Below are 14,027 nucleotides of genomic sequence, written 5' to 3' on the forward strand. Positions count from 1 at the left end.
CCTCACACACATACACACACACACACACACACACACACACACACACCTACACACACATGCACACAGTCCTGAGCTGCTCAGTGGTCAATGGTAAAGGAGATCCCGTTCAAGGTGATTAAGCCTCGTCTTCGAGACAACAAAGAAATAATCCAAAACACTTTGACATTACACCCACTGGGACTGACTGGAATATCTTAGCGGCTGCTGATGTTTACCCTCTGTGCTTTAAGTGAAGCAGAAGGTCCATGAATATGTATCTTCATATCACTCTGAGGTTCCATCTCCAGGAAACTCTACAGATCTAACTTCTGTCTGCGTTTTTGTTTCCCGGAGCAGGGGACAGGTCTTTCTGTTTATGAGGCTGCACTGCAGCCACATATGTAAAATAATGTTTGGCTTTCAGCGGCATCTCTTTGAAACCAAGCGGTGAGTCGGTGCCAGCTGATTTTTCGGACGAGGGCCGTCTCACCTTGGTGATGATATGGAGGATGATGTCGGGGGGGGGGGGCCCAACAACACTTGGCTCTGAGCGCTGCCAAGGTACACGGTGTCCTCCTGTGAAATGCCTTTGGGCCCGTTTTCTAAGTGGTTAATGTGGTGTTTGTTGCCAGGGCAACACAGCACCCACCAGAATGATGTTTTAGATTTTTGGCAGTGCCTAACATCCATTTGGACAAAATAAAAGCGTAAACACGCACACAAATATTTGCAGTGAAGCAGTTTGATTTTTTTCACATGGGCCAACCCCCCCCACTGAGATGTGAAACCATAACACACGCACCTTGCTGTTCCATGTGGTCATGTGATACCAGCACTCGTCTCAGGTATTATGGCCATTACAGCATTTTCACACATCAACTAATATTTTTTATATTTTTTTAAAGGACAAATGTGCTTTTAAATTACAATAAATTGCTCCTGCCTGGCACAAAATGAAGACACATTTGTGAAAACCGGCTTTTTTGTGTGTAATACCACTCAAGCACTTGGCCATGCTCCCAGCATCCTGTGGGCTGTCCTGTGATGGCGCATGGAGAGGCTGTACGATTTGAGAACTAGACTCTAGGGGAGAGATGGGTAGCACTCTGCCATAATCATTTTTACCTTCTTCCCTCTGTTTCTCCACCTTAATATCTCATTATGATTTCACCCAAGAAAAGGCCAAAGAGATTTTACTTCCTCTTAGGACGTTTTGCCTCTATATTTATATGTATATCTATAATTTCTTAGTTATAGTTTTAGCTTTGTTGGAGCAGGATCTTTCAGTCCATTTCTTATTTTTCCTTCCCCTTAATAGAAAGATAAAATCAATTTTATGAATTTTCACTGAAAATACATCAACCTGTGTTCTTCCAGATTTGATGTGCTCCACAACTCATACGTTATCGTATGTTTACTGCTGCAGGGCGACACTGATCGCCACAGTTTACAGTACACTAGTATCCGTGTGCAACAGCTCAGACGGCACAATTCAGACGGTGGTTCTGGTTGCGGAGGAGCATAAATGAGACGCATTATGCTCCAAATTTCCTCAAAGTTAGGGAATAACATAAAATGAAATAAACAGTTGAACTACTACAAAATGTCTGAATAGTGTTTGCACATGGATGTGATAACAAAAAGTGAAACTAAGAAGCCCTACATACTGTGTCATACTGTATGTCTGTGCATCTGAAGGGGAAACAGATGATGATTGTGACAAAGGGCATCAGAGGAAAAGGCCAGAGGCTGGAGATGGAGGGAGATGGGAGGAGAGACAGAGAGAAAGACAGACATGTCTGTGAGTTCTTTCCTGTTGTGACGAGGAGAAAAGAGTCTTGTCTGCTGTTGTCCCTCACACTGAGACTGTATTGTGTTTGTGTGTGTGTGTGTGTGTGTGTGTGTGTGTGTGTGGTAATCAATGCCATCAACTCCAGTCAGTGCCTGCACTTCATCAGGACTCTGTGCTATCGTTCATTCAGCAGAGGAGTGAAGATGAAATGACATGACACGGTTTGATATGACATGATGGGGAAACGCATTAGTTTACGTTTCATTATCATAAGAAGATAAGAGCAGAAGTGACGTGAGGTCATTCAGAGGAGATGAAATGAGATGGAACAGATGATATATTAAAAAAAAGTAATGAAATGTGTAGAAATAGCATGTGTTGGAAGGAGATTAAGAGATGAGAGGAGAGGATATCAGGCGAGGGAAGATACAACACATAAACAATATGTCAGCTACACCTCTGCCAGATTTCCAGTGTAACAAACAGCAGCATTTACGGCGCACATCTGTCACTCGGGACACATAGGTGTATTTTTTATCATAGGGTGGTCATAGGGGGACTTTCTATTTCCTTAACTTCTCACAAACACACACACTATCACATTCACACGCGATATCGACTCATTGATACTTAAAAAAGTGTAAATATGAAATAATGAAATAACAGAAAAAAAAATGTATCATGCCATAAATTTTGACAGTGAAGTGACGATATTTGAACCAAATACTAGTTTTACAACTATGATGAAAAAAAGGTGTGTGTGTGTGTGTGTGTGTGTGTGTGTGTGTGTTGGTGTGTGTGTGGGTGTGTGTGTGTGTGTGTGTGTGTGTGTGTGTGTGTGTGTGTGTGTGTGTGTGTGTGTGTGTGTGTGTGTGTGTGTGTGTGTGTGTGTGTGGCGTCATTGTCTGCAGACACAGTTGTGTCATTTGGAGAGCTGGAGGCTGAGTGTGTGGCACCAATTCACTCTCTGTCTGTTGAGGCTATTCAGCTTTTTTCAAAGGAGAAACTGATGACTTACACACACTCTCACACATTTATCGGTCAAGTGAGTAGGCACATTTGTCTGTGTGTGAGAGACAGAGCCAGAGGAGGCTGTAGTGCATATCTGCTATATTGTAGTTAAAACGCAAAGCCATTGTTTACCATATTTAACATTAGGGCTGAACAATGATTCCAAATGTTATCGAAATCGCAATATGGCCAAGTGTAATATCCAATTCCCCCAACCTACAAATCATATTCTCCAGACATAAGGGAACATGCTTGTTTGGTACAAGCACCAACAAAAATCACTTCATCATAATTCTTTTTTTTTTTCTTCAGTGAAAATGAAATACAAAAATTAATATTCCAACTGAAATCTGGACTCATATCGCAATATCTGCCATGATTTGGTTCATGATGTCATTCAATCCTATTTAACATAACCATGAGACATCCTGTTTGAAGGTATATTGTCACTCCCCATTAGTGTCAAAGCCTTGAAGCCAAATATCAACTCCACACATATTCTGCATTTAGCAACAAATCCTTTCCCTGCGATGTGCTGACCTGAACTACAGCTGCTGACCTGGACCAAGGGTCGAACTGTATAAACTAATGTTGTATAGACCCACAGAAGGAGCCCGTCCTCCTGTAAAACGACTCCATAGGTCGCCTGTGCATGTAGCTCAATACGATACGTTTGTGTGTTATTGTTAGGTGATCTCTAATGACCGTAGTTATTATGACAGAAGCAAAGGAGGACGTGAGGTGACGTATAAAGAGCGACAAATTCTGGGTGCAGAGGGGGAGTTTGGGAGGCACAAACGAACTATAACGTTGTTAGGTTGCACAGAACTGTATTTTATGTTATAGTGAGATCAATGTACAAAATATGGGGGTCTCAGGGGGGAGAGGATCCTTTAATTAACACCTCAGATTCCCTAAAACAAATGCAAATGTCAAAGTTGAATTTTGTACTGTATTAAAATAATTTACACATATTGATTTTAAATCAGCACAGGAAATGTGACTGGCAGAGAAAAGGCAGCTGATTCAAACTATAATAAAGACTGTAAATAATATATTTAAACTCCATGATTCAGCTCCTCTTCTTGTTCATATTTGAAAAGCATCATCTAAGTCTTTAAAGCCCAATGCACATAAACAAATCCATATGCAAAAAAAGGTGTTACTTATCCAACAAAAAAAGTTCATAAGACAGCCCTTCTTAATCTTACATCTTTTAACAAACCAATACAAAAAATAAGATTTAGAGATCTGCCACTCAGCTGCTATTCTGCAAATCATCTCACACTAAACTTCCACAGAAACATGAAACTATGACAGAATATGATTCATCTCAATTTGATGTAATCACCATGCCGTCTGATGCAACACAGTAGCTTGTGTTTGAATATTCTGCTCAGTTATAAATCTTCAACTGAGAGTTGAAACAAGCAGACATATATATACATATATATATATATATATATATATATATATGACACTGTCATACATTGTCATATAAATATATTTAAGGTCAAATCAAAAGGAGCAAATTAATTATAAAGACAACTGAGCTCAGTGCAGACAGGTTTAGTGTCTCACTCAGTGTCTTCAGAGACGACACTGTTTCTCTGTTAGTCTAACCTGTGTGTCTGCCTGCTCGTCTTCCTCCTTCCAATCTAACAGATAATTAGCAGAAGTCTCCTTCAAGGGTGAAATCAAATTTTTAATTTTATGCTTTAACAGCGAGACAGAGAGAGAGACAGAGAGAGAGACAGAGAGAGAGAGAGAGAGAGCAGTGAGGATCGAGAAAGGCAGCTGCCTTCTCACTGACCCTATAGCTGAACTGCAAATATGTTAAACCATTTTCTCCTGCTTTCTCATTCTACTGTGTGTGTGCGTGTGCGTGTGTGTGTGTGTGTGTGTGTGTGTGTGTGTGCGTGTGTGTGTGTGTGTGTGTGTGAGAGAGAGAGACAGACAGAGGTGAGATGAAGAGAGTATTCCAGAGAGCTTAAGGGCATTTCACAAAGGGGTAGGTTTTCAATTACAATGTGTGTGCAGGCACGAGCGCGTGTGTGTGTGCATGTGTTCATGTGCTCTTTGACAAACCTATACCTCTCACTCGCTGTCCTGCACAGTAACACACACTTTTTATGATGCCAGAACTGACAGGATAATACACCACAATGTTTGTTTTTGTCTTTTAAGTACTACATGAGATGTGAGATGTCTGAGACATCTGAGACATCAGTGTGATTACAGTAAATACAGGAGATCACCAGGAAGCTGGCTGTCTCTGTTGTCCTTTACACTCTGATTTACATTCTGTGACACCAGGTCTGATATGGTGGAAAATTTGATCTTCAATAGAAAAACAACAGCATTAGTTTGACTGATTATGACTGTTACCTCCCAGAATCAAAGGAAGAAATAATATCATGTTGTTAATAGTTTGTCAAAATATCAAAACTTCAAGGAGAGGATGTGAGGTGGGTGATACTAAAGTGTTTGACTTTGACTTGAGGGGCTTCAGCTTTCATAGTTGTCAGTAGCTGTTACATGAATTATTTTTCTAACAGTCACTTCGCACCATTTCAAATGTCCGTCGAGTAGTTTTTCACACACTGTGTGTTGGTTTTATGGCATGAAACAGGAAGAATCTGCTGTTTTCTACTTGCAACCTAAATGTAATCTAAGAGTTAATCAAACTGTCAGTTGATGGAGGCAGAGAAAAAACTTAATGGGTCCATTTAGTTTAGGTCAGGTCAGGTCTTGTTTTACTGCCACTGGTCTTGGGACTGTGTGTCAATACATCTAATACCTGAGTGGAGCTGAGAAGACAAGGTATCAGGTGTGTTTTGAGGTGAGAGGAAAATTAGAACTGTGACCTTCACAGCTCACTGGACCTTTGTTCTGACCAGGGAAGTGATGCTGAGCTGATTTTAGGAAAATCTGTAGCCTACAAGATTTATGCTAGTAAATTAGTTTTATTTTTTATTCTTTTTTTTGGAATTTAAGCTAAAGAACTCTGTGACTATTACATTCATTCTCACGACATTACCTTTATTATTATTGTTATATTTATTATTATCATTATTAGTATTATTATTCTTATTATTATTGCAGCTGTTTTCCACTGCATCTACTAGTTAAATTGATACTAGTTGATTGAATTATCTGATAGATCATCATGCTGCTGCCCTCTTCCTGCTCCCTCTCTGTCTGGCTTGGGTCTAACTATCCTCAGGTTTGTTCAGGTTAGGTGGGGCTGTTCTCGGGTCTACCTCAGATCAGGTCATTCTTTTGTGAAAATTAATTTATGCATGTCAGGTTCAGGTAGGTTTTCCGCAGGTGAGGACCTTTACTATGTTAGCCCGTTTGGCCACTGCAAAATACTCCCAGTGCCCTACTAAAAAGAACCCCATAGCTCATTTGTACAGGCAGGTTATTCTGACCTATAGTTATGTTGTATTTAAAACCACCGGGTTGCCAACGACCTGTTTACCTAGGCAGGTTATTTTTTTAACAAGTTTTTAAGAAGTAGCTAGTAAATGCTTAAACTTTAGACAGTATCTGAATGCTACATCTGGTTAGATTGGTTAGAGGCCCCTCAATTCAACCATTGATTTCATTTTGCAGAGCACTTAAGTATAATTCATTCATATTTACCAACATCATAAACCAGCAAAAACAGTGGAGCAGTGTAGACTCCCTACCTTTGAAGAGTCCCGTTCTCTGACTGTTCCTTGGTTATTTACTGGGCATCTCTTTATACCAATAGCGTCCACCCATCACAAAAATCAAAAAGGTTTCTGGCTGGTCACTGGCTTCAAAAGGGAGGGCTCCCTCCAAGGAACCATTCAGATTTCAGTCCAAGAGGCCTAGGAGAAGACAACAAACGAAAAACTGATGATGGCATCTGCATTGTCCACTGACACCAAACAAAGGGGGTTGGGCATTTCTGAGCTAATGCTAACTGATTGTGAAAGATGTGAACTGTCCCACCTCACAGCTGAGAGGCTGCAGGAATAAATGTAAGAGAAAAATAAAGGATTGAAGGATTGAAAGGATTGATCAGATTGAAGAGTTAAAGCACATTTTTCCATTTGGAGACCTTTTAGACAGGTTCAAGGTCCCTTGTGAAAAAAAGTCCATAGCTCCCATAATAGTGCCCATAATATTAAGCCCAGAGGCCTGAGATTTCACACAGGTGATTTTGACAAAATGGAGAAGGGTTGATTTTCATAGTTCTTGTTTAAAGTATATCCAATTTTTTTTTAATCAAATATGCCTTTTTTATGCAGGGTTGGGTTTTACTCCCATGCTAAACATGCAAGTTACCTTTCAAATGATGTCTCATGAATGTATTTTTGGCCTCACAGTCCATCTGTTATAAGCTGTTTCATTTGGATATGCAATGCAAATTAACAAAAGGATGGATCGCATTGATAAGCAACATCTATGTGAGAAGGCATAAGTCTTTTCAGCAAATGGCTTAAAATGACATGTTTTCGAGTAAAGAGTAAAGGGGGAGTTCAGGTGATGTTATAAAGTGACAAAGTCTGTGTAGGTCAGAGGTCAGGGTGGATGGAAGGGTCAACAAAACATTAGACTTTAACACAGGACACTGCTGTTCATTTCCCATTTCAAACCGATAATCAACATTGTTTTTGTTTTTTTTAACCATTCTGTGATTGTTCTTTGACATTGATTTTTCACTAAACCTAACCAAACTTTTACCATAGCATTGCCACAACATGAAAGAGTATATTAGTTATTCTTCAACAGTGATTTTGCTAAGTAACGTTCAGTAAGATATGATCAGCAGTGTCAAGCCTTGTGGTTAGTGGCCTAAATTCTCACTGTGAAGGCTAAAAACGTTATACGCAAAGTAATCTAGCAGTTGATCTGGGAAACTGTATTGAGTATTGGGTATAGTTCCTTAAAACCCACCATATGGCCAGGTTATTGGATTTTAAGCAGGTATTAAATTGAACCATGTCATTTAAAAGAAATGCTTTATTTCATCATTTTTATGCAGACTCTCCCTCCTTCTCTTCTCTGTGGAAGATTGATCAGAGCCTGAAGCCTCCTCATCGTCCCTCTTCCTCTTCTTCAGGTGATCCTCCTCAATCAAGCCTGAAGCCTCCTCATCGTCCCTCTTCCTCTTCCTCGGGTAATTTACGTCAGTCGAGCTGGACTGGGCTCCCACTGAGTTGTTGAGTAGTTCTAAAAAGAAAAAAGTTATTTGTATGTTTTGTTTGTTCACCAAGCTAATTCTGGTAAAGTGTCTCATCATACATGATAGACTCACCAAATTATCTAAATGTATTCCCATCAAATACCTCTCTATATCAAATCTAAATAAGCCATTCTAGTAATGGGTCTAACATTTCATTTCCATTATGAGTCATCAGAACAATAAATCCAAACCTATTTGATTTAAAATGAATGTATAAAGTGTGTGTCTGTGTGTGTGTTGTCATAGGTGGGCTTACTCTTGACACTGTCTGTCAGTTCTTTGTCGAGATTTATGCTTCTCCACCTCTTTGCCGGGGAAGTTATGCATAAATCATCATCATCGTCCCGCTTCCGTTTGTGCTGCGGTGACTCTGCTGGGCTCATTTGCCCACTTGCCTCAGTCAGTGAAAGTGCCAGCCATTGACTCCTTCCTCTCTTTGCTGGAGAAATGTCTGGGCTTCGATGTTGATCAAAAAGAAAACAATGGTTAAATCTCTTGGATCTTAAAGCAGCAGTTTGACATTTTGGAAAATGAACTTGCAGAGAGTTAGATATGAAGATCAATACTTCTCTCGTATGAATTAACTATGGAACATTGAACTCTCAGCAAATAAGAATATTTACCAAAATGTTGAACTATTCTTCTTAAATATTAAATAATCAATACAGGGAGATATGTCAAACACCTACCTGTTTCTATACTCATCTTCAGCAGCTGCATCTGCATCATCATCATCATCCCTTTTTCTTTTATAGGGACTATTTTCCCAGGTGATGATGGTTCTCTGGAGGACGCAATAGGGTTTGTTGCTCGACCCAGCTGGGTTGTCCTCATTTGGGACAGTGTGGTTGGGCGGGCTGGCAGGGCTGTGAGCAGACTCCTCAGTCAGGGATGCATTCAGGGTCATCTGAGCAACATCCATGCTGTCAGAGCTCAGCTCCTCACAGGCGCTCATCAGCTCTTCGCACAATTTCACACTGGAAGACAATCAATCGTTGAGCCAAACAACTTCATCTACATCTATATCCACAGTATATCCATCTATATCAGCATAGAGATAATGCACACAGCATATAATCACTTACTATGGGCTGTTATTGAATGCACAGGTGAGGTGTTTCATCGTGATGAATGGATGCTGAAGAATATGGCTCGGGGTGATTCTCTCACCAGCGTCCACCATCAGCATCTGCTTCAGCAGGTCGACAAAGCTCACCAGGTCGTAGTCAAAAGCTTCAGCTTCTCCTCCCGAGACGATATCAGACGCCTTGTTCAGGATCAGAAAAAAACAAAACAGTAAGAAAATCTGAACTTGTTCAGTTGTATGTTCTCATGTTTGAGTTATAAACACAGACGTTTTTCAAACGCAGCCTCCTACCATCATGAGGTCATCGAGGCTTGTAATCGTGCACGGGGCACAAGAAAAATTCCCCTGGAGTGATGACTAAAAAGAGGAGATTTTGGTTAGCTAACATGCTCCAAATGCAGTGGATGGCACAATGGAAAGAATAATTTTTAAAAAACACAGATAAACGATGGTCAAATAACGTTACCATCAGTCTCCACGGGTGGGCCTCCAGAACTGAGCGACTTTCATGGTAATACAGTCCTGTGTACATTCCTGCATCCAGCAAATGGTCTGGAGGGTTTCCAATGGTGAGCTCGATGTGCCTCACCTGTGGACGAACACAATGTTGTGTTACACTTGTCAAATTAGAAACATACCGATCAGGTAACTCGTGTTAATTTGCACTTATATTATTCAAACATGGATTAAGTGTCTCTGGAACATGACTTATCTCCCTCTATTCTAACTCAATACACAGATTAAAAGATAACAATAATAGAAAAGACACTGTAGCTAAAGTGGACATGTTTGTTGTGTTTCAAGTGTAATATTGTGTAATGCTTGCCATATCATATTCATCATTGCTGGGGAAAAGTGGAATGCCAATGAATATTTCAGCAGCAATGCAGCCAAGAGACCACACATCGATCGCCTCACTGAAGGGAGCCCCTATCAGGATCTCCGGAGATCTGAGAAGAAGAAGAAGAAGAGGAGAAACACCAACAGATTACTGAGGTTAAAATTACTAAAAAATATAAAACCCTCAGATGCCGAAGTACAGGACTTCTTTCATTTGCTATCCTTTCTGTCAGATGTACTGTCAGTCACTTACCTGTACCACAGGGTCTGAAGAGTCACACCCCTCAGTACCTCAGGATCTTCACATGCCAAGCCAAAGTCGATGACTTTCACTCTCAGTGGCTGCCCTATATGATCCACCATCATTATATTTTCAGGCTTTAAGTCTGCATGAATGATCCTGACGGTCTTCAGGAACTCCAGGGCTGTAGCCAGCTGAAATCATGAGGTCATCAACAGTTAAAATCAACTGTAGTGCAGGCTTCATTTCATCAACAAAAACTAGGACAACACACGGATGGATGTTTTTTCAGAATGAGAAGCACTAAAAAAAAACAGATACATACTTTTGTTCACAACTACAGACAGTTTCTGTCAAATATTCAAAACTAGCACAGTCAAATATATATATTACTATTTCCCCTAGATAAATCAGACACTTGTGTAGTCATGGTGATAGTGTACACTAAACTTGGTGACTGGAACAACTGAAGATGTGCGTTATCTCTAGTCCTATGGAAGTTACAACAGGGATTGTGACAAAAACTGTAATACATGCATTGTAGAGATAAAGTATACCATTCACCCTGCAAAGCAATGTGTGTAACAGCTTTAGTATAAAAAAACAAACCTGTTGCACAATGGGGCGGATCTCCTTCAGCTCAAGAGACCGATCCTGGCTCCTCTGCAGAAACTCGTGCAGGCTCATGTCCAGTTTCTCAAACTCAAGACAGTAAAATCCCTCGTAGGTGAAGGAGTCGTTCCATCTGATGATGTTGAACATGTCTGAGTCGAGCTCTTTCATCTTTTTGAGTGTAGCCTCCTGGGATCATAGGAGATGTTAGAAATTTTGTGAATGGAATGTGTTTATGAATCATTACACAAGTCTAATGTTGATACACAGAGTTGGTGCTGCACCTCTTCCATTGCTGCATCAATGGATATCCTGTTCTGGATTATTTTTAAAGCCACCGTTTCATTGGTGGATCGCTTCGAGCACTGGGTGACCACTCCAAAGGAGCCACTTCCCAGGATGTCCTCCACTTCGTAATCTGAAGAGGCGGAGGAGATCAGGCCTTCAGAGATGACGTCAAAGAACGGCTTTCCAGCCATGGTGAAAGACGAAATCTTCTGCTGATTTCTCACACCGGAGACGAGAGGAGAAAAGAAGAAATTTAGACACACAGAGTCGTGTCTCACCTCACAGAACCTGACAGCCAGCACCCATGGGTTTACAGGCAGGGAGGCAAATCATCAGGCTCTGTCAGGATCGGTCAGTCATCTTAATCTTAAAAATACACCACAAATACTACAACTAAAGCCTCAGCAAGTTAAATTACAGATGTATAAATATTGCTTTCTTCTACTACAACTACTATTACTCCTCATATATGAAGGCCCTATATACACACACACACACACACACACACACACACACACTGTAAACTAAGTAAAAATACATACAAATAAAGCTACTAACACATGAAAATATCTTGTATCTTGAAAGTTTCCTGCTTCATGATCACATCCCTGCCCATCAATAAGCACGCAAACATATGCGTTTATATTTGTATATCATTTAAAATCAATATCAAAAGTTTTGCAGTAATATAGAAGCTGAAAGAAGTGACTTAGTCATTTCTCAGGAAATCTGCAGATTGTGTAACAAATAGACTGTGTTTGCTTATTTATATGTGTCTTTTTAAAGTATTCACATCTAAATACAAACTGCCAATTATTAAATACTGTGTTAAGAAAATGTGATTTTATATTTACATTGTAACCAAACGTTGACTTTGAGAAGAGAGTTGTGATTTTTCTCTGCTGGAACCATTGTGATGTGGAAAAATGTAATCAACTTACCAGAGGGTCACTCCAGGTCATGTGATGTCAGTGATGTTTTGTGTTCAATGTCAGTGAATAATAAGTGTAACTCTGCGATACTGGTTGAAGGTTTTCTTCGGGTGAATGTGCCAACAAACAAGGTTGAACTGACTGAAGTGATGAAGCTTCAGTGTGAACAGATCTCTGTCATTGTGACAACATTCTGTCCCATCATTGTGTCATCACATGGAGATGGAATGGAAGAATTCTACAGCAACATTTCATAAATAAACATAGAGTCCACAGCAACTGTAGTGAAGAGAGATTCCCTATATTCACCTAGGAAGAGAAACTCACTTTTTCTCTTCATCCATACAGAAATGTATATGACATACTGTATATGCCCCTATATCCAGAGTGATGTGGCCTATAAGGGGATATATTATTATCATATATATACATCCTCTGGATTTATGAAGATATAAGTTCTATAGGAAATACCTAAAGTAAAATGCAAGTTTGTCAAAACAACATATGTATGCTTCTATATGTTTCTATATGATTCTCTCTCATCATTTTTTTAAATTAATTTAAAACAAATATGTCTGCCTTTTACACTTACATGTATAATATCAACATATATTGACAGACTTTGGGATGGATATACAGTATATTTGCATAACATATGTCTAGAATATAAGCATACATACATAAACACACATGTTTATATTGGCTAGACATACTGTATATGGCAATATGTGAAACTGTCCAATTTCTAACAGGTTCCTTATGTAAATATTTCACATATGTACCTATTTTATTTTACTTCATATGTACATATATTTCATGTATGGAAATTGAATATATATATATATACATATATATGTATATCTATATATATATATATAGATATACATATATATGTATATCTATATATATATATATAGATATACATATATATGTATATCTATATATATATATATAGATATACATATATATGTATATCTATATATATATATATATATATATATACATATATATGTATGGGTATGCACCATCATGATTTGTTAAAGAAACACACAACAAATAAAGTCAGCTTGTTCAAAGCAAAACTGATTATTTGTGTTTATGTTCATACAGTGAATGCTACAGTACTGGCAGTTTATTAAGAACACCTAGCTGAAACTGCTGAAGTCTGATACAACAATCCTGCAATAAATTCTCCCTTCATCAAGGTTATAATGTTCAGTTTTGAATGAGACTCTTTCAGAGTGGTGTTCATGATTATTTTTGCAGTTTGTGCTGCTGTTGTTGAGCTGTATTTCATTGTACACTTACTTTGTCCGCCCCACTTTTATCAGTGAGGGCAGGCTGATCTGAAACACCACAAACTACGTGCAACCGTTTCAACAAAAACTGATTACAACCTTTATAAAGGAAGAATTTATTGCACGAGTGAATGAGTTTTGGCTAGGTGAACCTAATAAGCTGCCAACTTATATTCTGTAGCCTATATGTACATATGTATATATGAGTCCATATATATAGCTAATGTGTAGTATGTTCCCTTTTTTGCAGACCACTGATATAGTCTTCAAAATCTTTTAATAGGTGGTAAAATGTCTGATGTTATTAAAGTTTGAGAATAATATCGCATTAGTGATCAAATCATGGCCTATTGAATTAAAAAAAAATCAGCAGGAGAAAAAGTGAATGAAAGCTCATGTTCAACCACCACTGTTATGCAAAAATTAGGAGTTGGCACACATGAAATCAACAGTTGGTTGGCGCTACTTTTCCAGTTGGGGGCTATTAAACCTGTGACCATAATGTAATTAAAAGAGTGTCAGTCAAACCTCACACAAATGTGAAAAAACATGATGGGAATATGGTGAGGATCCTTACAGTCTCCTTATGGCTCCACACAGGTCTGCTGACCATCATGATTTATTCATTAAGTCTCTTTCAGTTGCATTCTATTGTATTTTGCTTTTGTCGATACACCTCGGCCAAATAAAAAATAAATAAATAAATAAATAAAAGCCCTTTTTGGA

The sequence above is a fragment of the Seriola dumerili genome, unplaced genomic scaffold, assembly GCF_002260705.1.
Source record: "Seriola dumerili isolate Sdu_G_001 unplaced genomic scaffold, Sdu_1.0 BDQW01000002.1, whole genome shotgun sequence".
NCBI lineage: Eukaryota > Metazoa > Chordata > Actinopteri > Carangiformes > Carangidae > Seriola > Seriola dumerili.